The sequence below is a fragment of the Lontra canadensis genome, unplaced genomic scaffold (genome assembly GCF_010015895.1).
Source record: "Lontra canadensis isolate GAN:19392208 unplaced genomic scaffold, GSC_riverotter_1.0 scaffold87, whole genome shotgun sequence".
Lineage (NCBI taxonomy): Eukaryota > Metazoa > Chordata > Mammalia > Carnivora > Mustelidae > Lontra > Lontra canadensis.
Genome location: NW_022631081.1, coordinates 1,320,324 through 1,345,828, shown reverse-complemented (window position 1 = coordinate 1,345,828; position 25,505 = coordinate 1,320,324). Strand labels below are relative to the sequence as shown.

The following is a 25,505-nucleotide window of genomic DNA, read 5'->3' as shown; positions in this document are numbered from 1 at the left end:
AATAGAGGTACAGAGAGGTTAAATATCTTGAGACCTACAAGCCTGTAGTTTTATTTTACTCATGTATGTCGGGGTTTCTCACCCTCAGCACAACTGACATTTCAGCCCCGGGGGGTGGGTGGGTGGGGAAGGGGCTGCCCTGTGTTACTGCACGATGTTTAGCAGCATCTCAGGTCTCTAGACACTAGACACCAGTAGAACACCCCTGCACCCTAGCTGTGACAACCAAAAATGTCTTCAGATATTGTCAAATGTCCTTGGGGTGGGGCTGGGGGAGCGGGGCAAAATCAGCCCCTTCTTCAGAACCTGTGATGTCTATGAATCTGTATGATAGCCCCTCCCTCTTTTTTCCTTGTGTTACACACACAGTAGCACTCTGTTCTGTCCAGGGTCTAGTCTTCTCTTACACCACTTCTTGACGACCTTCCACTTCGCTGCTTACACACAGAAGAGAACTTCTCTGAAACAGACCTGCCCCTACAGGAAGAGGGGTGAGCCGCCAGTCCTGGAGGTAAGTGAACCAGCAAAATAGGACTTCCGGGGCGGGGTCAGCTCCTGGGCCGTCCCGCCCCTCCGCGCCTTCTGGAGGCTGCCCGCGGGGGCGGGGCGGGGCCGCGCTCAGGACACGCCCCCTCTCGACGTCACGGCGCCGCGGCCCCGCCCCCGCGCGCGGGCGACTCCCCCTCCCCTACCGGGGCGGCTGGCCAGCCCGGAGTAGCCCCGCGCGCGGGGTCGCCTGTTAGCTCCTCTGCACGGTAGGTGGCTCTGGGGTGGCGCGTGGGGCCCGGACCGCGGCCGTCGGCAGGGGGGCGTCTGTGGGTCGGCCTCGGGGGCCGGGGAACCCTCAGCCCGGGCGGCTTCTTCCCGGGCCCGACGCGGCTGCTGGGGCTCTCCGGAGCTGGGAGCTGGGCGGGAGGTGGCGCGCGCGCGGCCGGTTCGAGTATCGGCAGGCGCCGGGCGCCCCGAGCGCTGTTCACGGGGTGCGGCAGAGCCCCGGCCCCCTGACCGCTCTTCTCGTCTTGGGCCCCGCGCCCGGGCGGCGCTCAGCGCCCGTGTGTGTGTAGGGAGTGGGGGGGCGGCGGCGTGTCACCGCCGTCGGGGTCCCTAGCCCCTCCGCGGCGTGCGGGGACCCCTGGGAGGGTTCCGGGACGCGCGGGGGGCGCGTGGAAGTTAACTTGCAACGCCGTGCAGTTGCGAGGCGTGTCCAGAGTGGAGGCATTGGGGGGCGGAATCTCTGGCTAGGGAGGGGGCCGCCGAGAGCATGGGGTAGGGGGAGCCCTGGTGAACTTAGGGTCGCTGGGGAGGAGGAGGCGAAATTCCTCCAGAAAACCCAGGCCCGGCAAACTCCCCCTCTTAGTGTGGGCTGGACGGGAGGTGCTTGATAAAGCTGAGACTGGGAGTGGCAGCGAGGGAAGGAGGGCTTGATTACCCAGGCTTGCTTTGCCGGACTTGGCAGACTCGTTATTATGTGGGGCAGAGGTCAGGTCTGACTTTCCCACTCAAATGCCCGTCCCCTCGGGAGGAAGGGTGGGAACCATCCAATGGAGTGCAGTGGTTACAAGGCACTGTGCCTATCATTTGTCCTCTTCCCCTTTTATAGATAGGGAAACTGAGGCTCAGAAAGGTCATGTGCCCATGGCCCTAGTAGGTCCCACAGGTAGGATGTGGCAGAGCTGAAACCCATCCTCAGACCTCCTGACCTCATGTGTCACGTATGGTTGTTGGGGAGGGGAGCTGGCAAACTCCTACTTATCCTTCAGAAGCCTCAGGCAGCGCCCCATCCTGGAAGCCTTCTCTGGCACTCTATAGGCATCGTGGGATACTTCCTGTTTTGACACCCACACAGGTGATTGGCCCTTTCCCTCACTCATCAGCCTCCCATCCTGGGCTGCAGATGTCTCTCTCCATACCCTATGTCTTTTCCTTTCATTCAGCTGGGTGTCCTGATGGTTAGGCCAGGCTTCTGGAGTTTGGCAAATCTCGGGGTGACTCACTCTGGTTTAGTAGTGATGTAGTCTGTGCGAGTCATTCCTCCTCATCCAGCCTCAGTTTCCATGACTGTGAAATTGGGTTTGAGTCATTCGTGAACCCATTTACTGTACTGAATCCCTATTGTTCTATTATGTACTCAGTGAGTGTGTCTGTATCGCCTTATTTTTTAAAACCTCATGAAATCTCTTCATAGCAGCTTTACAGACAGAATTCATATATCCTACAATTCACCCTTCTAAAGCATTCAATTCAGTAGTTTTTTTTTTTTTTTTTTTTTTTTTAGGATATTCACAGAGTTGTGTAACCACCAAGGCTACCTAATTCTAGAACATTTTCGTCACCCAAAAAGAAACCCTGGACCCATCCACAATCACTCCTCAATCCCTCTTTTCCTAGCCCCTGGCAGCCACTAATGTATTTTCCGCCTCTATGAATTTGCCTGTGCTGGACGTTTCTTGTAAACGGAGTCATGCACAATGTGGCCTTTGGTGACTTGTGGCTTTCACTTAGGATGATTCTGAGGTCCATCCATGTGGCTGTGTGTAGCAGTTCTCACTTTTTTTTTTTTTTAACTTAAAAAAAAAAAAAGATTATTTATTTATTTATTTATTTGAGAGAGAGAGAGAACATGAGTGGGAGCAGGGTCAGGGGGAGGGGAAGCAGACTCCCTGCTGAATGTGGAGCCAGACGAGGGCTTGATCTCACGACCCAGAGATCATGACCCGAGCTGAAACCAAGAGTCAGACACCGAACTGACTGAGCCACCCAGGCCCCCTTGGTATTTCATTACCTTTTATTTTTTAAGTTTTTGGTTTTTTCTTAATTTTAATTTTTTTTTTTAATTTGTTTTGACAGACAGAGATCACAAGTAGGTGGAGAGGCAGGCAGAGAGAGAGGAGGAAGCAGGCTCCCTGCCGAGGAGAAAGCCTGACGTGGGGCTTGATCCCAGGACCCTGGGATCATGACCTGAGCAGAAGGCAGAGGCTTTAACCCACTGAGCCACCCAGGTGCCCCTTTTTCCTTAATTTTAATTCCAGTTTAGTTAACATACAGTGTTCTATTTGTTTCATTAGTTGTGCTTCCTTACCTTTTAATGGTTGATTAATGCTCCATTGCATGGGTATGCAATTCTCAGCTGGTGGACATTTGGGTTATTTCTACCTTTCGGCTGTTGTGAACACTGCCTCTGTGGACATCCGTGTACCAGTCTGTGTGTGCCCCTGTGTTTTCAGTTCTCCCTAGTATATCCCTGAGAGTGGAATTGCTGGATCGGATGGTAATTCTGTGTTTAACCTTTTGAAGAAGTGCCAGGTTCCCAGAGCAGCTGCCCCATTTTATAATCTCACCAGCGGCGGAGGAGGGTACCGATCATCTTAAATAAATGTAGTCTGCAAAGCAGTTATAGTCTTTGAAATCACTGGCTTTGATGTGCTCGTTATAAATTATTTTCCAATACGCATCGAGTTAAATGCCTCATTAGCAGAATAAGGAGTGTGCTGCGGGTCACCGGGAGCATCTCTGGGACCACCAGGGACAAAATTGCTGAGGGCATTCTCCTGAGCTCTGTGCAGATGGGTGGGGGGCCCTGAGGGGCCGAGGGAGTTGCAGTGCCCGCCCCAGGACCTGGTGGAGACTGTTAGGAACCTGTGCATGGGAGGAGGGAAGAGAGCGGAACTGCCCAGACCTTCCCACCCGAGGCCAGCTGCAGAGGCCAGTCCCTCAGTGGCGAAAAGGGCCGGAGCCCCAGCCCGGCCACTTGCTCATTCTGAAGGTGATGTCCCCTGGTGGCCATGTGGGGTGGGCCATCTGAGCAGCCTCAGGGACCCATTGCTTGTTTCAACAGATGCCACCTCCCTGCTGCCTCTGCCCCCAGACCTGAGATCTGCAGTCCTGAGTTACACAGGTCCCATTGGTGCCCCTGGGGATGACACACAGACATCCCCTCCCTTCTCTTGGCATTGCCCCCATGCCTGGGACCCCACCTCTTCTGTCATGCTCTTTGCTTTCTGTGAGAGTGAAGCTGCCTGGGGGAGAGCCCAGGTCAGAGCACGGCATTTTCACTGAAGAACCAAGTTTCTTGAAGGTCACCCGTTCCTCCTCATGTTCTTAAGCCTGTCGTGTGTTGGTTCTGGAACTGAACCCTGCATCCCTCTGTGCATTCTGGGTTCCCATCGAGCAGCCTCATCCTACCTGGGCAGCTGCTGTTCGGGATGGTCATTGAGATGGGCCTCTGACACCTGTCGCCAGCCCCTCCTGCCTTTATTCATTTGTACATACTTTCCCTTCCTTGTCCTTGTAAAACCAAGCATTCCTGGGTAGCCTGGGGAAATGGAATAAGGGTTCAGGAGACTAGGCAAGAGTCTCTGGGCCTCAGTGTGTCCTGCTGGGGAAATGGGTGTGGACTGAGTCAGAACTTGGATCTAGTGCTGCCTTGGGATTGGTAAGGCTGTCAAAACGTGTTATCGACGTGGCTTTGTGAACAGATTCGTAGTAAGAGAGGTGGGTCAGCAGTGGCTGATGGTAGTGATTTGAGAGCCCGGGCATGGCCCTGTGGCCCTGCAGAAACTTGTCTGTGTAACAGCAGCTCTTCCCCCCCCCCCCCCCCCCCCGCCCACCGCCCCCTACCCGAAGCCACTGTTCCTGCCATCTGCAAGGCCCCTTCTCTGTGCTTCACAGCTATGCATTCACGTTGTCTGGGGCCACTCTGGAGAAGGTTCTGAGATGCCTGCGCCTTCCCACGGCCCTTCTCTGGTCTCTTCCACCCTGAGTTGTGGCATGAGGAGGATTCATGGGAGTAATTCATTGAGAACAGCCTGTGAGGTGAGCCGAGCCCCAGAAATGGCAGGGAAGGGCGGCCTAGGGCAGTGCCCACCTGCCCTGGGGAGGAGCTTCATGTCATCCCGTGTGCGCAGATGGTGGGAGGCAAGCACAGGGCAGCCAGTCTGTCTGCCAAGTGCATTCGTGCATCCACCAGACTTTTGACTGGGCTGCTGTGGCCAGAAAGCAGGCCTGGGGGCAGCGTGCATGCTCAAGGGCTTGTGTCTCCATCAGAATCCGGTTGTTCCGCTCAGCCAGTGTTTGTGTTCCCTGGCTGCCTTCCCGCTGCATCCGTTTTCCCATCTATAGAACAGAGGTGCAGATACGACCAGCTTCCTGGATTGGATGAGAGCGGACGGGGCTCAAGTGCTTACCTTGTTGCAAGGCAGAATTTGACGACAGCTCAGGGTGAGGTGGGCTGCTGGAGCCTTGAGCGACGCGTGTCCCTTGGGGAGCCTCAGCTTCCCCATCTGTCAGAAGGCCATAATTACAACTGATAGCCCCGGAGCTCACCAGATGCAAGGCAGTGTTCTTGGCGCTCTGTGTACATGAACTCATTTGATCCTCCCAGTGCCCATAGGAATCGGACAAGCTGAGACACGGAGAGGTGAAGTCACTTGCACAAGGGCATCTTGCTAGGAAGTGGGAGAGACAGGATTTGAATCCAGAGTCTGCACTCCATCTTACTCCCCCTGGATACCCTGTCTTAATGCCCAACACATAGAAAATACTCAGAAGGTGTCGGTTATTATTACTGTATTGTCATATACTGTTACAAACTGCTATGTATTATTAATGCACGTTTATCCCTTTCCCTGCCCATTTGTCTACACTCCATCCTGGATGACAGAACAAGCAGGGTTCTGGCTTGTGAAGTCCAGATTCCTACCCCTCAACCCTGATCCCTCCACTCCCTCCTATTCTCCCCAACACTTCTGAGCAGTTGGGGCCGGCTGTGGGCTGGTAGGTGGCTGAGTCCCAGCTGGGCTTCCTGTGTGACATTGGGTGAGGTGCTTTCTCTCTCTGAGACTCAGTTTCCCCACCTATGAAATGGGCAGGTTGGACTGTAACAAGCTGCCAGCTGATGCCTTTTACCCACAAGGCAGTTCCTATTTAGCTCCCATGGTATTTTATCTTAAATTGAGCCAACATTCAATTATTTTTAGAGAATCATCCAATTTCCCACTTCTTTTGGGAACTCAGGAGCCTGGGCCAAACTGGAGTGGCCTGAAGATCCCCCTTAAATGTCCTGGGCTCTCCTGATCATTGTGGTCCCCGCCACACCATTCCCCACCATTGCATGCATGACCAGTCTGGCCCCAAGGGCCCTCTGGTCCAGTACAGGTTTTCAGGGCTCTGAGAACACCGTGGGCGAGAACGAACACACAGTTCGTTGCTTTAAAAACAAAGATTTTTAACCCCTGGTTTCCACCCTCGTCAAGAGTCCTTCCAGCTTTGCTTTTCTAGGACATTGGAGGTTGTCTGAGGCCTCCCGATACCTAGTCTGCCCCTAGAAGCCTCGAGGCTTTTGACAGATTAGGAGCTTGTCCCCATTCCATGTTCCCTGGGTGGGAAGCCCCTGTCTCTGGGCCCCAGGGCCCCACTTTACCTGGTTCAGGTCTCCACATAACCCACAGTGAGATACTTGGGGCCTGCAGAGGTCCCTGTGCCGTGGTGAGTGTGTGTCTGTGTCCCAGTGTATCTACACCAGCAGCACGGCTCCGGGAACGCCATCCCATACACTTTCTCTGTCCTTGTAAGGGATCAGGGGGCCATTTGTGACTGACCACTCCATTTCCTGGAAACTGAGGCTCAGAGACCATTGAGTCACACAGGCCTGATGTGACAGCAGTAGAAATTTTAACTCAGATCTGCCCCAGCTCTAGAGGCCACCCGCGGGAGTCACCCATCCATACTGTCACTGCACAGAAATCACTGAGGACTGCCCTCCATGGGCAATGGGCCTGGGTCACTGAACTACTTGTAGAACAGGAATGTGTAGAAGTTTCTTGGCTAGATGATGGGTTGCAGGTCCCATTTTTCCTGGAGTTTACTCCCCAGTGGAGGCATCAGACAAGAAAAAAGTCAACCACACCTCTCACCTAGGTACCTGCCTGGAAAGTTGGCAAACTACAGCGCCTGGAGCTGAGTCTGGCCCACTGCTTGTTTTTGTGAATAAAGTTTTATTGGAATACAACCACACTCATTTATTTCCATTCTGTCCGGGGCTGCTTCTGTACTACAGGGCAGAGTTTCATGGGTCTGCCAGAGACCATGAGGTCCAACAAAATTGAAAATATTTATTGCTGGGGCCTTTACAGAACGTCTGGCAACCCCTGATCTGATTATCTCTTGGGTCCCTTTAAGTTATAATATTTTGTAAGGTGATAGTAAAATAGTAATATTTGGATGCCTGCTGCATACTTGGCTCCTGGGGCTTCTGCCTGAAACTTTCCCACACAGCTCAGAGAAGGTTTTGTTTTGATTTCGACTGTTCCATGGGCGTCACGGGGCCTTCGCTTCTTTTTTTAGTCTGTTCTTGCATTTAGTCAACGAAGGGGGCTATGCCGGGTCCTGCGAGGATGTGAGGAATGTCTGACCCTGTGCATTCCTGTGGAGAAGACAGCAGGCCAGAGAGGTCGTACAGGTGCTAAGTGCTTTGGGGGATACTGGTACAGGGATGTGAGACAGTCAGGGAAGGCTTCCTGGAGGTGGGCGGAGGGGAGTACAAATTGTACCAGTAGGAGTTATCTGGGTAGAGAGGGCAGGAAAGGTGTTCCAGGGGGAGGGAACCACTGGTGCAAAAGTTGGGAACTGTGAGACCCCGTGGCCCATCAGGTCTGCTAGAATTCATGGCTCAGACTTACGGAAGTTTGATGTGCCCATGGGGGTGGAGTGGGGTATTAATATTGGAGGTCAGCAGGAGTTGAGTCACAACACAGTGCCACCCTGGAGGACCCAGGAGCAGCGCTAACCTAGCACTTCTCTCCGAGCTCCTGTTGTTTAAGGCAGAGCACACCCCTGCTAGGTTCCTCCTCCCTGCTATCCCCATCTCCCCCTGGGCTTCCTGGTTGGCCGCCCCCAGCTAGGAGGCTGAAAGATCACTTCCTTTGCATTTATTTTTGCAGTTTCTTTTTAATTAGGGCATGTTTTTCATTTAAGCCAGTGGGTTCTAGTTTCCTTTGAAAATGTTCTAGTAATATTGAAGCCATTGAACAAAAGTACAAAACAGGTGAGAGTAATGGGGAAGGTGGCCTTCAGCAGGTGGGAATCTGGGCAGCCCTGTGACAGGGGGTGGGGCTCACAGGGGCCAGGCTGGCAAGTGACCTTCCTCTTAAGGTTCTGTTCCTCCTGGAAGCCCCAGGAGCCTTGACTGCGGGGTGGGGAAGGACACAGGCTGCGGTTCCGGTTCCAGGCTGTTGCTGCTCCCCCATCTCGTTCCTGCTCCCTGTGTCTGGTTGGGTCTCTATTTTTGTCTTTCCCCATCTCCTTCCCATCCCTATCTCCCTCTGCTCAGGTCTCTCCGACTCTGTCTCCTCCATCACTGTCTCTCTCTATCTCTGGCTGGCTTTCTCCATCTGTTTGTCTTCTCCCTCCCCCACTGGCACCACTTCCCCTCCACCCCCCAACCTCCCCACTCCCCCACCCCCGCTCTTCCTTTATCTCATTAGAAACTCTCTGTCCCACTTCCTTTGGCTATGAGTGACATCCTGCCCCCAGAACCTTCAGAACCGAACCTACACAGATAGTAAGGACTCCGTGATCACCTGGCCTTGGGTGGTGTGGGAGTAGGTGGTGTGCAGATGCAGGGCAGGGAGGTGGAGGCCCAGGGAGGTCTGGAGGCCGCCCCCCTACAACAGCCCCGCCCCTGGGGCCCCTAGTACAGGGGTGGGGCCCCCAGAGGGCAGACCCCGGGGCTGGTGGGGAGGCAGTGGAACAGGAAGCCTGGGTTGGCAGTGAGGGGGCTGAGTGCAGCTTTGGGTTTAACTTGGTTTGGGGACTCAGCAGGGGGCTGTCACCTGGGGTGGAGATGTTGGTCACCCTGCCTCTGGGGACTGACTCCCCCTGAGTCCACACACAGCAGGTGCATGGCCAGGGTGGGTCATTGCCTTTGCCTTTCCTTCTGTCTCAGTGGCCCTGGGCCCTGGGCCCTGGCCCTGGCCCTGCTCCCGGGGGCAGGCCCCATGCTGTGTTCCCGGCTCTACTGGGGCACACAGTAGGTCAGCAGTGCACATTTATTGGCAAATTTGGGGGATCCTAGCAATAGTAGAAAATGGGTCCAGCTTCTTCCTTTCACAGAGGCCTCAGAGACTGAGGCTCAGCGAGGGGAGGTGATTTGCGAAATCCATGAAAATGGATTTGGAGTTACAGAGCAGGTCTGGGTTCCCCAAGGTAGATGCTGTGTGGGGAGAGCCTTTAGCTGGTAGGTACTCCGGTGGCCCTCTGTGGGTGTCCTGTGAACACCCACTCCTAGGTGGGGCACTGGGCTTTGAGGCTGGCTCCTGATAACCCTCCTGCTGGGGGAGTCTGGGCAGGTTCCTCCCCTGAGATCCTTGGGGGTGTCTCTACTTACCCTCCAGGGGAATGAAGCACAAGGATCCTGAGACTAGCATAGGGGATCAGGTTGGTGGGGTCAGAGGTCACTTGCTCTCAGGTAGGGATGGTGGCTCCCTTGGCCTTAGGAGCCTCAGTGTTCTGGTTAGATGTTGCCTGTTCTATCTTGGGTCACGAGGATACCATTATGTCACAAGGTCTTCTGTGCCTTAGCTGGGAAAACCCAAAAGGAGAAGAGATGGCTCCCGCCCTCAGAAGCCTTCACTAGCATCCTATTGCCTACAAAGGAGTTGGGGGAGCCCCTTCTCATGGCACTCGAGGCCCCAAGATCTGGCCGCCACCCTCCTCTCCTGCCTCCCTCCCCTCTTGAACAGGTAGAGGGCAGTGCTGTACCCCATACCCAGAATCCACACTCCACCGCTTATTCAGCAGGTGTGGAAGGGGAGCTGCCAATGTTGGTCTGGGAACCCACTGTGGTTGAGGTTAAGCATACTCTAAATACCAGACAGTGTAGGAGCAAAACCATGCTCCCCCACACGCCACCTTTGAGCTCTCAGGCCAGGACTTGAACTGCTCTGTGTCTCAGTTTCCTCGTCTATGAAACGGGATAATAACTGCACCGTTGTGACAGATCAGTTGTGAGGATTGATTGGACTAGTACACTAATACACGTGCAAATTGTGCTCCTAACCCCCCGCACCCCGTCCCACCTGGAACGGTGTCTGGGCAGAAAGTTAGCAGTAACTGCGCCTTTGCTATTATTACTGTTCTTTTTTTTTTTTTTTTTTTTTACTGTTCTTGCTATGGTTATTTTTATAACCCCACCACAACCTTGACACTGTTGTGCTCATAGTGAATCCTTTGCCACTCTTGATTCCCAGTGCGCTTGGACGCCTCTGGGCCTCTGTGCTCAAGCTCCTCCCTCACCCATGCCCATCCTCTGCTCCTTGTTCCCTTGCTGGGCGTCCTTCTCAGATTCCTGCCTGACCACCACCCTCCACTCCTCTGCTCCCCATCCTGCCTCAGCCAGAATCCACAGCCCCTTCCTCCGACCTCCTTGGTCACATGACTTACTTATTCCCCTGATCCGCCTCTCTCCTTTCATTCTGCCCGTTATCCAGTTACTAGAGTGTCCCTTTCCTGGGCTGATCCACAGACTTCTCCAGATCTGACTTCTTGGGGCTGCCAGTGTGTGGCATGTTCCTAATGGGGCTGGGAGTGACGGGCACAGCCAGACATGTGGGTGGAAGCCCACATTCTGGAGGGCACAGATGCCCAGGTGTGGGCTCCTTCATTGAAAGGTGATTACTCACTTACAGTCACTTTGCCCAGCTGTGCTCTTTAGGGACCTTCTCCACCTGGCACTGGGGACAGAGAGCCCAGATGAAACTGAGAACTCCAGCTGCACCTGCCTCCAGGCACTCAGTTCCCAGATCCCTGAATCCCTAAGACTTCCCAGGTCCTGGGCAAACAGGCTCACGTTTACCTTTTTGTGTGTGGTGTCGTTGAAAACTCACAGTGACTCGAGGCAGGCATCGCGAGGAGCCCTGATACAATGGGAAGATGGGGCCTTCTGAGTCAGACACATGGGAGTCAGAATGCCAGCTGGCTGGTGCCCAAGCTGTGAGACCTTGGGCCAGTTACTTCCCCTCTCTGGGCCCCAGCTTCCTCACCTGTAAAACGGAGATCACAGTCGTGACCATCTGTTGTGTTACCGGGAAAATGATAGATAATAAGGTTTTCTGGGGCCGGAGGCATAGAGATGCTCGGTAATTCACAGCGATAGGGATTATGTTGTTCACCTATTTCACAGATGAAGAAACAGGCTCGGAGAAGTTCAGGCACTGTCTCCCGAGCTGACCCTCTTCCTGCTGATGTCCAGGCAAGTCTGCAGATAGAAGTACTCTCCAGCAAGGTCCCCAGCATCCTTGGGACGCAAACCATTTTCCTGTAGAGGAAAAGACTGTTCACTCCCTCCCTCTGGAGTCCCCCCTCCAACTCTCCCCCAGAAGACAATGAACACTGACGAGCTGCCCCTTCTTCCTCATGGCTTGTGATATGTTAAGTGTTCTTGAACAGCTCTTGAGTTTGAAACCGTGGCTCCTCTCCCTGCTTGGTGAGTAGGTGAGGGAGGAACCTCTTCTGGTCCGGGGCTGGGTTTGTCTGAGACGGAGACAGGGGCAGGTTGAAGTGTCAGTAAACTAGATGCCCAGGTAGGTACAGCCCCAGAACCAAGCGTGCTGATTGTGTGCCTGACCCCCCACACCCCCCTCCTTGGATGAACCATAAAAAAAGGTGTAGGCCTTCTTATCTGGGGACATTACCTCCTGCAAATGGTTATTTCTCGCTTTGTTCCTGGTCAGGCCTTTCCACTGTTTGGCCATCGGCCATTGCAAAACCTCCACAACAAAGAAGTGGAAGGTAATGCAGTCAAAAAAGCCCTTCCCTAAGCTGCAGCCGGAAGCAGGGGAAGGCGGAAGTTGGCCAGAGACCTTGTGAGCAGAATATATGGAACGACCTGGCTCTTTTGTAAGCCAAAAAAATACATGGGAACAACCTGACCTTTTTGTAAGAGTTGGCTTCCCATGTAGAAAATTCATTTCCATGCCTTTGGGGCAGGAGTGCGAGTGCTTAGTTGGGTCTAGCCATCATCATGTAAGGCTTTGGAGATCAGTTTGACTTAGTCTTACTGAAACATTCAAAAAGGAAAAAGCATCCTGGGGCCTGGGTGAAGACTACGGAGTGGTAAGTAGGCAGAGGTCAAAAGAGCCTACTGTGTATCTGTATTTTGGGGGTCAGGTAAATGGAAAGTCTGAAATCACATCGCCCTCAGGTATAGCTGGATCCAGGTACTCCAGCGTATCAGGATATGTCTCAGATGGGCTTTCTTTGTTGGTGGCTTCATTCTTAGGCATGCTCTCCCCAGTAACACCTCTGGGCATACATCCTCCTAACAGTAGCAGTCTTGGCTGCAAGAGAGCCATTTCTCTAGTAATTCTTGCAAATCATCGGATTGACTCCTCTTCACCCACCTGGGGTCTTGTGCCTATGCATGAACGTCTGTACCCTCGTATTGACCAGCCCTCCATCACTGGTCCTGGGCATGGGATCAGCCCCATCCTGGTCACAAGGACTGATCCCAGAAGATGAGAGAATGCACGCTTGGCAGGCAGTTTGACAGATATCCATACTAGTGGCGGGGCAGAAATAAAAGGGAGAGGGAGGATTTCTACCCTGGAGGGAAAAGTGGAGGCAGGCACCGTCATTCATTGAGCATTTACTCTGCTCCATTATGGTATCGAGGCCTTTATGTGTACTTAGTTGCTGTTTGCCTTTTACGGATAAGAAAATGAGGCTTAGAGAGGCTAAGCGACTTATCTAAGCTATTACCAAAGCTAATAGGGAAAAATTCAGACTCAGGTCCATCTTCCTGCAAAACCCATTCTTTCACCACTCCCTGATACCTGAGGACACTTACCAATCAACAAAGTGAGGTGGAAAAATAAAATTTGAATGCCTGGGGGTGTGCCAGGCTCTGTGTTAAGGGTGAGAATACAAAAGAGAAAAATTATAAAAGCAAGGCAGATTCCCTCAGCCCATAAGCTCTCCACAGTTAAGTGTGGGAGATGAAGGGGCAAATAGCAGTTACTACAGAGAATGATGAAGGGTAGGTAGAGGGGAATGTGAGACATAAGAGGTGTTTAATCTAATCTGGGTGTTCATGGAAGATCTCCTGGAAAAGGTGGTGCTTGAGCTGAGGTGATAACAAGCCAAGATAAAGTAGGGGAGAGGGTATATAGGTCCATGTTAGATAGGACTCTTGATTGACAAAGAAACCCAGCTCCCATGGAATTAAGCAAAGTAGTATGTTTATTGGCTCATAACTAAAAAGTTGAGGGGTAGGGATGGCTTCAGGCATGGCTGGATCCAGGTGCTCAACTAATATCAGGGAGCCACAGCTTCATCTTTTGGTTCCATCTTCTTAGATTGGCTTCTTAGGCTCCACAGGTGGTAACTGGAGATGTCCCTGTACCTTCAACCCCACACCCTACCTGCTTAGCCTCCCCAGAAGTTCCTGCAGAAGTCTCTAGCTGACTTCATTGACCTAGAATGAGTTATGTATCCATCCCTAAGCTAACACTGTGGCCTGGGAACAGAACATGGCAATTTTCCAGGCCTAGGGCACATGTCCATGCCTAGAGTCTGAGGGAGACAGAGAAAATGGTTAGGAAAATCAGGGGTGTGTGGCATCCATTGGGTTGATAGGTGTTCCATTTGTCTGGAGCACAGGAGAGTGATCATGAGACCCCCCACAAGCCATGTGGAGAAACGCATTCTGAAGTGCCTGGGTGGCTCAGTTGTTAAGAGTCCCACTCATAATTTTGGTTCTGGTCATGATCTCAGGGTCGTAAGATCTAGTCTTGCCTCTGACTCTGTGCTGGACATGGAGCCTGCTTAAGATTCTCTCTCTCCCCCCTCCCTTTGTCCCTCCCCACCTCCTACCCCCCGCCCTTTGCCCCTCCCTACCTTCTTTCTCTCCCTCTCCTAAAAAAAAAAAAAAAAAGTATCTTAAGGATAGTGGGGAGCCTGGATATGTGTACTGTTGGAGAGTTGCAGGGTGGAGGCTGGGGGACTAGGTGGGAGGGGGAGATATTCACACTGTTCCTGCAAGATGCCTTCTCTTTGCAGTTTTGGTTTGCATTTCCCTGATGGTCAGTGATACTGAGCCGTCTTTCCATGTGCTTGTTGGCCATTTGTAGATCCTCTTTGGAGGAACATCTGTTAAAGTCCTTTGCCCATTTTTGCGTCAGGTGGTTTGGGGTTTGTTGTTAAGTTTTAGAAGTTCCTTATATATTCTGGTTATTAATTAATCCCTCATGAGATACGGGCTTTGCAGATATTTTCTCCTGTTTTTGTGGATTGTCTTTTTACTGTGTGGATAGTGCCTTTTGAGGCACAAAATATTTTCATTTTCATGAAGTTCGTTTGTCTGTTTCTTTTTTCTTTTGTTACCTGTGCCTTTGGTGACAGAGCCAAGAAATGGTTGCATGGCTGCACCTTGAAGGTGAAGTTGGCAGGATTTGCTGCTGGGTTGGTTTGGGGTAGGAGAGAGAAAGGAGAGTCAGGCTGCCTTCAAGCCTTTTGGCCTGAGCATAGTATACTGCCACCAAGTAGGGGTAGAATGTATTTGGTTGGTGGGGGTGTGGCCAGGAGATCAGCTTTGGATATGCTGAGTTTGAGCTGCCGGCTCAGCGCCCAGTTGGAGGTGACAAGATGGTTGTTGCCGGCTGAAGTCTCATGTTGTAGAAGGAGTTTTGGGCTGGAGGTGTTAATCCAGTAGGAAGCTCCTGCTACCTGTGCCAGCACGATCAGTTTTGGTCCAGTGTCAGGAAGGAAAAAGCCTGAAACCATTCTCCTGGGGGGGACACAGAGAGAGAGGAAGACAAGCAGACATCACCCCCTTGGCCTCTCATGAAAACCAGCCCAGCCTGGCTACTCCTTTATTGCGAGTCCTTTGGGGGCAGAGGGGTGTGCCAGGAGCTGAGCTCTGGGTGGCGAGACTGGAGGCCTGCGCTCTGTTGACCTTTCTGTTCCCAGCGCCCGGCACCAGCGCCTGGCACCAAGCCTGGGCCCGGGAGAGCGGCTGCTGGCCGGTGTTGATGAAGGGAATGAACGGAGGCTTGTGTGTTCCTCTGTAGCTGATGGGAAGGTGCGTGCGTGGGAGGGCCCCCAGCCGGCACCACTATTCCTCAGCGTTGGACCAAGTGTGGCTCCTGAAGACTATTTTTGTTGAAGTCTGTCATATGTGCAGAAAGGTGCATACCTCCTAAGAGGACAGCTCGATGAATTTTCTAAAGGCGTGAAGGTACCGGATCAAGAAAAAAAGCACATGCCTTGTACCGGCTCCAGCAAGATGCCTGGTACCCGCTCCAGTAAGGCCTCCCCAGAGGTTAGCCATGATCTTTACATCTCTGTTAGAAGTTAATTTTGCCTGTCTTTGTACTTTACAGACATATAAAGTACCTTATGTACATAAAAACGCAGATGCTCTCTTTTGTATTGTTTTTGGCTCAGCATAAATTTGTGAGCTTCATCCAGATCTGTGAAGTTCTGGCTCGTTCTTTCGCCTGGCTGTTCAGTATATATAACTTATTAGTGTTTACATATTTATTCTCGTGTTAATGGGCATTTGGCTAGTTTCTAGTTGGGGGCTGGGACACTTCGGTAGGTGTTCTTTGGTGAACAGTTAGATGCATTTCTTTCTTTTTTTTTTTTTTAAGATTTATTTCTTTATTTGAGAGAGAGAAAGAGCACACAACAGGAGGGGCAGCGGGAGAGGGAGGGAGGATTGCAAGCAGTGATGAGCTCTGAGCCTGATGGAGGGCTGGATCTCACAGCCGTGAGATCATGATCTGAGCTGAGATCAAGAGTCGGATGCTTAACCGACAGAGCCACCCAGGTGCCCCAGTTCTGATGGATGTGTACTTAGCAGTAGAATTGCTCAGTCATAGAAAAGGTACATGTTCTGCTTTTGGCTCTGTTATGCCATTTTCCCAAAGGAAATTGCCAGGTTCCCCTGTCCCCTGAGCATGAAGGTTGTGGTTGCATCATGTCCTTGATAACACCGGGTGTTATCTTTTTTTTTTTTTTTCCAAGCTATTCGCATGTATGGTGGTCTTATAGTAGACTTTTAATTTGCATTTCTTTTCCTGGGTGATCGTGATCTGAGCTGAGATCAGGAGTCGGATGCTTAACCAACAGAGCCACCCAGGTGCCCCAGTTCAGTGCATTTCTGATGGATGTGTACTTAGCAGTAGAATTGCTCAGTCATAGCACATGCTTGAGTGCCTTCTGTGTGCCAAGCCCTGGTTCTCAACCAGACGTGATTGCGCCCCTTGGGATCACTGGCGATGCCTGGAGATATTTTTGGTAGTTGCTGCTTGGTTGGGGGGTGGGTGCTGCTGTTATCTAATGAGTAGCACTCACTCATAACAGTAAGTGCTCTTTTATATGCTTATTGACATTCAGATGATCTTTTGTATGAAGTGTCTCTCTTCAAATTTGCCCATTTTTCTCTTGGGTCACCTATTCTTATAGATTTCAAAGAGCTCTTTATATATTCTGGTTACAAATACCTCATGTTATTTGTATATTGCAGATATCTTCTTCCATTTGTAAATTCTTGCAGTCAGTAAGAGGAAGAACTGGGCATTTCAAGCCTCCAAATCATTGATTTGAAGGCAATGCAAGCCCTTCACCTGTGTAAACCTCAGTTTCCCTCTCTCAACCCTGCAGAGTGTTTATATTTAGCTCAGAGCTTGCTGCATAAATGGAGCTCTGGCTGTTATTAGCACCTTTGCTGGGATGAAAGAACCCTGAACTAAAACAGGTAAAACTCACACTGTGGGGGCTTTTTCAACCCAAGTCATTCGTGTTTCTCAGGTCAGTTCTATAAATATCTATTAAGCACCTACTATATGCCATTCTACAAGTTATTCATTGAAAGTACAGTACTGAACAAGACCCAGTGCCTACCCTTGGAGGATATTGCTCCAGGGGCGAGTGCCCCGGGGGCTGCGGGAATCCCCAGGGAAGCACTGACTGGGCTAGAGCATCACGGAAGGCTTCCTGGAGGAGGCAGGCATCAGGGGGTTGAACATTATTAAGTACACCTCTTGTGATCAGGCACATGCTTGAGTGCCTTCTGTGTGCCAGGCCCTGGGTCTCAACCAGACATGATTGTGCCCCCTGGAATCACTGGCGATGCCTGGAGATATTTTTGGTTGTTGCTTCTTGTGGGGGGAGGGGGGCCCTACTGTTATCTAATGAGTAGAGGCGAGGGATGCTGCCCCAATGTCCGTGGCCCTGAGGTTGGGAAGCCTTGAGCCAGACAGTTGTAATACCCTGCGACGTTACAGTAAGGGCAGTGGTGGCGGTGAGCAGAAAGACTGGTAATGTCACCCCAGCCAGAGGATGTCAGAGATGCCATCGCAGGAGGGGGAACCTGGAGCTGAATTTTGAAGGGTTGGGTGGGAACTAGCAGGAAGCTGGAGGTGCTGAGGAAGGGCACTGGTGAATCATGGAGATGTATGGATGGGAGCTCGGCGTGCTTGGGGGTTTCACTCCCAAGGGCAGGCTTAGAAATGGGGCGGGAGAGGACTGTGGGGACTGTGGATGACAGTCAAGGACTTAATCAATCTGTGTGTCCTGTCTGTCCTCCCCTCTCCCCGCCCTCCCCCTGGAGCTGTAAGCCACATGCGGTTGCTGAACCCTTAGAGTGTGGACAACGTAGCCAAGGAACTGAATTTTTTATTTCAATTGAACTTAAATTTAGATCTCAAAATAGACACTTCATTCCGTTCTTGGGAAACTTTTAAGCATGTGTGGAACTATTTCGGGATGCAAATGTACTTTTTCAACTGTAAATTTTATGAACTCTAAATACAGATCGGATATGCCTACTGAAAAGTGGAATGTACACCCCGGATTTCAGAGACCTAGTACTAAGGGCGACATGTCTCAATAATCTTAATTTTTATATTGATTTTAAACGATATTTATAGTTGATGTTGACTTTATTTAAATTTTCACATTGGTTAATGGTAATATTTTGGATAGGTTGGGTGAAACGAAATCTAGAATCAGATTTCATTTCACCATTTTCTTTTTCATGTGGCTTTTTTTTTTTTTTTCCCCTTGAACGTGGCTTCTGGAAAATTGAATTCCACATGTGGCTTACGCTGGATGTCATCTGGACATCACTGTTATGGACCCTGGGAAAGGGCTAGAATATCAGGCCGAGTCTGAGGGCTCGTGGAAGGGTTTAGGAAGAGAAGCGATGTGGTCAGTTTTCCATGGTAGATACACCCTCTGGCCACCGTGGTGAGAGAAGATTCCCGAGGATGGGATGTGTCCATCTATGGGGAGACTGCATAGCCTGAAAGGCTTGACCTGTGGCCACAGAAAGGAGCCCTGATGCCCCAGACAGATAGTGCACAGGCAGGTGACCAGGCTGGGCCCAAAGGGGAGGAGCCTTTGGGGAGGGGCGGAAACATCCAGGACAGACTGGTCCTTCAAAGAGGCCTCATAGCTGAGAGACTGCAGGAGTAATGTTGGCGGCCACAAGTCAGCCTTCTTCTGCTGGTCTCCACTCCAGACACCTGCCAGCCCCAACCTGGTCCTCCCCTGCCACCCTGACTGAAGCCCACACCCCTCTCGGGTTTGATACCCCATTTCCTGCTTCCCTGCCCTGCTCTCCACTGTTTAGCCTGCTGTGTGACCTTGAGCAAGTGGCTTTCCCTCTCTGGGGGCTGCCCGCTCTGCATGGCCTCACCCCTGTCGCACCTAGGGCATAGGAGAGATCTTTGATGCCCATGGATGATTGGTCTTCCTGGGTTGGGTCTTTTGAGGGGTAACCATGTGGAGCCCTGGGGGGGCATGACACCCTCCTGTTCACTGGGTATCTCCCATCTCTGGATTATGTCCTGGCTGCACTGCTTTGGAAGCTGAGGCTCAGAGAGGTGAAGGGGCTTGCCTAAGTCCACACAGCTCAGCAGGGGCAGGATTCAGATGGGGAATGCAGACCTTGTCAGTGCCAGGCCACCACTCCCAGGACCATGTCTCAGTGTTAGATCAAGGGTCGGGAGCTGGGCTCCAGGTCTTCATCTGTCTGGTGGGGCGAATGGCAGTGTTGACTGCAGCCAGCAGCTGCGAGGAGGGAGTAGTTGAAGGAAGCAGCACAGTGCCTGCTCGAGATGGGAGACAGGCCTTCAGATAGCACTACTGTTTGTTGGCTGATCCCTACATTCCATTCTTCCCAGCAGCTCTGCAGTGAGTGGTATGAGCCCACTTTTGGGAGAGGAACATGGGGCCGAGATGTGTGCCTAGTCAGTCAAAGCTGGGGCCCCAACCATCCCTTCCCTACCTGGGCCCTGTCCTCACCCCAGTACCCCAACATGACCTCCTGTGCTCAATGAGGGCAGGCTTGCCCTGTCTCCCAGCCTGGTCCTCTGTCCTAGGTGACTGGACATGAATGGGCACAGGGCAACCTCCCCAGGGGCGCTCACGGATGCCCAGCCCACGGAGCCTGTTCCCTCCCTCAGGAACTTTCCCTCCCTTGCTAGGTGAGCTGTAACCTTTCCGCCTTCCCACTTTGGAGCCATGTGCCGACAGCCAGAGTGGGAGGGCAGGAAGCTGGCAGGGAACATGCCTGGGACATGGCCAAATTCTAAAAAGCCAGAGCTGGGAGAGGCCTTACAGGTCACCGACCCTGGGTTCTGGTTGTCTGGACACCTTGATCAGCCTCATAGCTGAAAAAGGGGAGGATCCGTCTGCCTCATCAAAACAGTAGCGTCTGGCAAATGAAGTTGGTACAGACAGTGGGCGGGGGTGGTGGACCTTAAAGACCACTGGCCAGAGGGTCTTTTGGGGGCACTCTGGCAGTTTCTGCTGCGATCTGAGGATGCCTGACCCCCAGGCAGCTGACCCCCTTTTTACATAGCTCCCTAGATCTGTGCTGCTCAAGTTTTAAGGTACATGGGAATCCCTGCGGCCTGTTAAAATGCAATTCGATGTGGAACCTCCAGGAGGGACTGGCAGGCTTCCAGGGAGCCCTAGGGGGCCTCTCAACGTGGGCACAAGGAGGCCTTTTCCTGTGTGGTAGGGCGGATTGCAGCAAAGGAGAAAACAGCCTAAATGTCCTGCAGGGAGGGTTTGGCCCTGCATGATGGGCCATCCCTGCTGGGGGAGGAAGGGGATGCTCTGGAGCAATTAAAAGGAGGGAGGACGATCTAGTCCGATCCATATGGGTCTTGTGTGAGGATGAGCCCGCTCTGAGTGCGGGGGCTTTCCCTGTGTCATTCGCTAAAGTGACCCGTGCTAGACTGTCTGGCTGGGCTATGGGGCTTGAGCACACAGCAGGTGCTCAAGCAGTGTTTCCTGGATGGTAGAACCAGTGTGCTGGTGTGGAAATACCTCCATGACCTAGCAAGTTTCAGAAGCTTGTGTTGGCCACGCTGACATTTGGGGGTCCGGTGATTGTTTCTGGGGCAGGGGGGTGCTGACTTGGACATCGTAGGATGCTTGGCGGCATCCCTCACCTCTGCTCGTGAGACAAGCCTTACTTGTGACAACAAAAACTATCTCCAGACATTGCCAATTGGGACAATTTTCCCTCAAGGAAAATTGGTCTGTGGTGGGATATGACCGCGTGTGGATGGAAGGAGGGAAGGATGGGTGTTTGGGAGGGTAGGAGAGAGGCCCTGTGTGGCGTCCATTCAGATGCGGGTTCCACTGGGACCCCCTGGAAAGAAGGGCAGTCAGCCTCCCCAAACCGGTCAGTAGTGGTTGGAGACTTGGCTCCAAAGAGACTTAAGCTTTCTCTGTTTTTGTTTTTGTTTTTGTTTTTTAATATGGAGATGATACCTGTGACTTGAATACTTAAGTAAATTTTAGAACTAGGAAGGGTACAAGGACTTCTAGATTGTGAGGGTTTGGTTAAAGTGTGTGCCTGCGGCACCCAGCACAGTGCCTGGCAGGCCGTGGGAGTGCAGCCGAAGGAAACCACTGTTGCTTTATTGCTGTATTTTGTTGCACACGTTCCCTACTACCAGCAGCCCTTAAGCACATGGAAACATTAAGACCCCATTTGCATGTGGGCAAATTATCTCTGAGAGAGGGGGGATTTTCCCAAGGTCACACAGGGAAGTAGAAGGGAACCAGTCTTTGTGGCCCTGAAGTAGGGGCCGTTTCTCCCCTGTTGCCCCGGGGACCCTGCCAGGTGTTTGGACCTCCTGGTCATCCCACCTGTGGACTGAGGCCATCTGGGTTGCTTCAGGTCCCCCAGCTTGGGGCTCGCTTGATGTTCACCAGCGCAGCTGGCGCCCAGGAAGCTGGCAGAACTGGAAGTGGTGGGGGCGTGGCTTGTGGGAGCTGTGCTGTTTTTGCCCCACAGCACCAGCGAGACAACCTAGGATGTGGAGCCTGTGACAGAGGACCCTGACCAAGAAGGATCCTGGAGATGGCCACTGGCTGCCAGCCTTGTACAGCTTCAGAGTCACATTGCACCTCTCTCGCTCAAATACCTGCCATGGCTCCCTAGTACCCAAGTCTGAATTTCTTTCCTGTGCCTGCTGGGTTATAATTCCATGCCCTTCAAAGGATTTTCCATGACATCACTAAATTGCAAATACTAATTATAGTGATAACTATAATAATAGGACCCAGAGCACCAACTGTTTTCAGGAAAGGTACAAAGTGCTTTCCATGCATTATTTTATTTAATCCGGACAGAAACTATCTGGCGCTGTTGCAAGTCTGATTCTCATTTTACATATGAGGAGACTGATGTCCACAGTAGTTGCGTGTCTTGCCCAAGGTCATGTAGCTTCTGGCTCTGCTGGGATCCTCAGCCTGACTCTAGAGCCAGACTTTTAATCAGGAGGCCAACCTACCCTAATCTTGTTAGGAGAATGAGCCAGAATGATGCCCACAGAGAGGAGGCTGGGTGTCTAGAGAGCTGGGCCTGGGCCTGGCCTGCTCCATGACCTTGACCAGACTGTGCTCTCTGGGCTTCCCCTGGGCTTTCTCAAAAACTGGCTCTGTATTCCAGGACTGAAGGTGTCCAAGTTATGCAGCAAGCCTAGAAATCACCCCGATTTTATTTTTCCTCTCTTTTCTCCTGTATCACACCATTGAAACATATCCCTTGTAGGAGAGCTAGAAAATTAGGGAGAAGAAAAGGAGAAATACGTGAAGTTCCAGTTAACATTTTAGGGTGTATCTTTTTTTTTTTTTTTTAAAGATTTTATTTATTTGACAGAGATCACAAGTAGGCAGAGAGGCAGGCAGAGAGAGAGAGAGGAAGGGAAGCAGGCTCCCCGCTGAGGAGAGAGCCCGATGTGGGGCTCGATCCCAGGACCCTGAGATCATGACCTGAGCCGAAGGCAGCGGCTTAACCCACTGAGCCACCCAGGCGCCCCAGGGTGTATCTTTCTAGAGTATTTTTCCAACATAAATATTTACCAGCATGGGATCAGTCAGCCTTTCTGTCACCTAACTTACCTTGGATGTCTTGCAGGGTAATGAATTTTTTTTTAAGATTTTATTTATTTGAGAGAGAGAGATTGAGAAGGGGGGGAGGGGCAGAGGGTGAGAGAGAAGCAGACTCTGTGCTGAGCGTGGAGCCCAATGCAGGACTTGATCCCACAACCCTGAATCCATAACCTGAGCGGAAATCAGGTCAAACCTTCAGCCAACTGCGCCGCTCAGGCACCCCCAGCATAGTGAATTTTTATAGGGTTGCATCCAGGTCTGTTGTGTATACCGTGGAATGGTTAACGAGAATATCTAATTACAGGTGATGATAGTTTAATAGCTGGCGTTTACTGGAATCCTCCTCCTGCCAGGTCCTGCCCTGAGCACTTGCCTCAGTAGTCATCCCAGCACCCCTCCGAGACAGGCCACTCAGCCCATTTGACAGATGACACTGAGGCCATTGCTGTGAACTGGCCCCAGCTCTCATGGCCTATTCCTTGGCAGAGTCAAACTTGGACTGGGTCCCCCTGAGCCGTCCACCTCTGCCCTTAACCACTGTTGGGCCACCCCACCCCTCGCCTCATCTCCCGTGTTCTCTTTGAGGCGGACACATGAGCTGGGTGCTGGCCAAGGACGGAAGGAAGGAAGACCAATTAGGAGAAGCCACGGTAGTGTACAGTGGCCCTGTCTGCAGCCCTGGGGAGTGTTCTGCTTGGAACAGCGCCTCTGCCTGGTCTGGAGAGCCACTCGGCTGCCGTGGGAATTTGCCAGAGCTGCGTGGGGTGTAATTCAGACCGGCTGGACCGGACAGATTGCCCAAGACTTGAGTGTGTAGGTGGCTGGAGCATCCGTGGCTTCTAATCCTCAAAGAGTTACCAGGATACCCGGTACCTGGCCATCTGCTTTGGTCACCCTGAGCAGGGGAGCCCTCGCATGAGCCTGGAATGCTGTTTCCATCTTAAGTTTCAGAGAGGTGAAAAGCCTCGTCCCAGGTCGCCTTCAGGGCTCAATGTCATCGACAGCCGGGAGCGTGGGGGTATCCTGGGCCATGTGTACTGGGGGCTCAGCATGAGTCAGGGCGTGGATAACACTTTGGAGGTATTATCTTATTCCCTCTACGCTGCCGCAGGAGGTGGGCACTGCCTGTTCTAATTCTACAGATAAGGAAACCACCTTTCTTGTCCTCTTTAACCCTGGGCACGTGGGTGGCTCAGTCAGTTAAGCGTCTGCCTTCAGCTCAGGTCATGATCCCAGGGTCCTGGGATCAAGCCCCACATCGGGCTCCCTGCTTGGTAGGGAGTCTGCTTCTCTCTCTGCCTGCTGCTCCCCGTGCTTGTGCTCTCTCACTCTCGTTCTATCTCAAATAACTAAAGTGTTAAAAAAAAAAAATAAAATGCTAACCCTGAGTTCCTTTTCAAGTGAAATCTTCCATGGGGCACCCTCTGAGGGGTTGCATCAAAGAAGGTTCTAGCCATTGAAGCTGGGTATGGGGCAGGGAAAGGAACCTCAGAGTTCGGCCACCCACTGGAAGTCAGTGGCAGGGAAACTGAGTCCCGGAGAGGGAAGAAGCATGTCCTGGTGGCACGGCGCCTGAGGAGAGCATATAAGATTAGAAGCTCCTTCCCCTAGTCCTGGGTCACGGAATGTTACTCTCTGCTCTGCCTTCCGGGTTGGTGGTCCACAAAGGCCACAGCCTGGGTGTCTCAGCTTTACATGCGGGATGTGTGGTTTGGAGAAAGACGGGCCTGCCCTCTGCTCGCTCTCCGGTGAAGCCGCCATCTCTATGAATCCTCACAGCAGCCTTGCTCCTAAGGATGGTTGGACCCATTTTACAGATGAGGACGCTGAGGCACAGAGGCTGGCTGAGTGGCCGCCTGGGGCTCTGTGCCCCGCTGGCGATTGAGACACACAACTTGTTCTGCTTCCCTGCAGGGTTGTGTTCGGTGTCTGGGGCCAAGGTTGCCCCCACTCCAGTCCCTGGTGTCCTCCATTCACTTTGAACTTGAGTTCATATCCAAGGTCACGTGCTGGCGTGTGTTGCCAGCACGGGTGGAGGTCATGTTTCTTCCTACTAGTCATATTGTCTCCTCCTTTTATTTTTTATGTGAAGCCAAAAGACCCAAGCCACGCTCTAGGTTCTGTCCTCAGGCTTTCCCCTCTTGCTCTTATGTTGGTCAGTGTTGTGAGGCAATGCGCAGGAACTGGAGCCCCTGCCTCTCCCCAGGCAGGAGTACAGGCTCTCTGACTCCCGGAGGCCTAGTCTTTGGATGGCCTCTGAGGGGCCTGGGAGTTTGGAGGAAGATTTCCCTGACTCTGATTTAATAATTCCTCCTGGTCTGTGTAGGTCACAGATCCAGACAGCGGGGCCTTGGTGACCAACAGAAACCATAATATCTTTTTTTTTTTTTTTAAGATTTTATTTATTTATTTGACAGAGAGAGACACAGCGAGAGAGGGAGCACAAGCAGGGGGAGTGGGAGAGGGAGAGGCAGGCTTCCCGCGGAGCAGGAAGCCCATTGTGGGGCTCAATCCCAGGATCCTGACCTAAGCCGAAAGCAGACGCTTAGTGACTGAGCTACCCAGGTGCCCCAGAAACCACATATATCTTTATATTGCTTGCCAGTGGCTACAGATTTCTCTTCTTATCATAGCATGCACCTTACATTTGCTGTGGGGCCTGCCCCTAGATCATATTTATTGTTTTATTAAATGTGTGTGTAGGTTACTTTATCAGAGCATTTTTTTGGTAACGCTGTCCTTAGCCAGATTCCACTATAATTGGTGTTCTTTTGATCCTCTGTATTTTATTCTATTTCAAAACACTCTAGGGGTGCCTGGGTGGCTCTGTCTGTTAAGTGGCCAACTCCCGATTTTGGCTCAGGTCATGATCTCAGGGTCGGGGGATCAAGCCCTGTGTCAGACTCCACGCTGGGCATGGAGTCTGCTTGAGATTCTCTCCCCTGCTCCCCACCCCCACCAGCTGCTTATACATGCTCGCTCGCTCTCAAAAAAAAAAAAAAAAAAAAACAGCACTCTTCACAGAAGGGGCCCATCAGTGTCACCAGACAGTTGAAGGGCTCGGTGGCACAAAGGGGTCAAAAGACCAG

General features: G+C 52.0%; 1 protein-coding gene across 1 annotated transcript in view; it reads left to right on the top strand.

The window, feature by feature from the left end:
• Window positions 1-666: 666 nt before the first annotated feature.
• TPST2 (tyrosylprotein sulfotransferase 2) overlaps window positions 667-25,505 on the top strand; it is a 47,949-nt gene continuing 23,110 nt past the window's right edge. The window contains exon 1 of the mRNA XM_032883281.1: window positions 667-755. The gene's annotated coding sequence lies outside the window, so the exon portion shown is untranslated. The remainder of the gene's footprint in view (window positions 756-25,505) is intronic.